This window comes from Arachis duranensis, chromosome 6 (genome assembly GCF_000817695.3).
Source record: "Arachis duranensis cultivar V14167 chromosome 6, aradu.V14167.gnm2.J7QH, whole genome shotgun sequence".
Lineage (NCBI taxonomy): Eukaryota > Viridiplantae > Streptophyta > Magnoliopsida > Fabales > Fabaceae > Arachis > Arachis duranensis.
This window is the reverse complement of record NC_029777.3, coordinates 106,981,522-106,983,154: the sequence shown is the minus strand read 5'-3', so window position 1 is coordinate 106,983,154 and position 1,633 is coordinate 106,981,522.

The window sequence follows — 1,633 nt, the reverse complement described above, 5'->3', positions numbered from 1 at the left end:
TTTAAGCTTTTATACCCAGGATAAACTAAGGGTAAACCAGTAAAAACAACCACTAGAGAACATCTGTCTCGGTTCAGGTTTTACCAAACCAACTGAAAACCGAACTGAACCAATTGGTTTAATTCGAAAAAAAACCAAGTTTTTCGATTTTTCATTCGGTTGTTGTAATTTTTGGTTCGGTTATGCGGTATTTTTCGGTCCAGTTCGGTAACTTACACCTCTACTATTTAATCTCTCCATTATCCTGTATGATACACCCAAGAACTTAAAACTTTTAACTTTTCGTAGGATGTTTTCACCAATCTTCACATCTATATTAGGATTTTCCTTCGGCGGCCAAACTTACATTTTATATATTCTGTCTTGCTACGACTTATGCGCAAACCACACACTTCTAGAGCTTATCTCCATAAATCTAAATTCTTATTTATGTCTTCCCTTGACTCTCCTGTAAGGACGATATCACCGGCAAAAAGCATGCACCATGGCACAGGCCCTTGGATATGCTTTGTGAGTACTTCTATGACTAATGTGAAAAGGTATGGACTTAAGGATGATTCTTGGTGTAATCCTATACCAATAGAAAATTCCTTTGTCACACTACCTTGAATCTTTACACTAGTTGTAATGCCATCACACATGTCTTTAATTGCATGAATATATGCAATCCTTACCCTCTTCCTTTTCAAAACCTTCCATAAGACTTCTCTTGGTATCTTATCGTACGCTTTTTTCAAATCAATAAACACCATATGTAGATCTCTTTTATTACTACGATACCTTTCAATTATCCTTCTTAACAGGTATATAGCTTCAGTGGTGGATCTGCCTAGCATAAAATCAAATTGGTTCTCTATTACTTGTGTCTCTTGTCTCAACCTCCGTTCTATCACCCTTTCTCAAACTTCATGGTATGGCTCATGAGATTGATCCCACTATAATTTTTACAACTCTATATATCCCCTTTAGTCTTGTGAATAGGTACCAATGTGCTCTTTCTCTACTCATTTGGCATCTTCTTTGACCTTAAAATCTCATTAAAAAACTTGGTTAACCAATTGATACCTTTCTCTCTAAAGCCCTTCTAAACTTCAATCGGAATATTATCAGGTCCTACTGTCCTGCCATTTTTTACCCGCTTTAGAGTCTATTTTACTTCGAAGTCTCGAATCCTTTGATAGTAGTCGAAGTTTTGATCTTCTTCCCTCGTGCATAAGCGACCAAGGCTCGGAAGAGTCTTCTGTCCTTCATTAAATAACTCGTAGAAGTAGTTTTTTCATCTTTCATTGATCTTCTCCTCTTGAGCCAAAACCTCTCTGTATTTATCCTTTATGCACTTAACTTGATCCAAATCTCATTCTTTTTTTTCAGGCTCTTTGCGATTCTATATATGCCTTTTTCTTCTTCTTTCGTGCCTAAACACTGGTAGAACCCTCATATGCTCTTGTTCTTACTTCACTTATAGCCATTTTTGTCTCTTTCTTAGCCGCCTTATATTTTTCTCAATTATTTGCATTGCGGCGGCACAAAGACCACTCTTTTAAAGAACTCCATTTTTACCTTTATCTTTTCTTATACACTTGCATTTCACCACCAGGACTCTTTTTCTCTTGATCCTATCCCTCTAAATTCA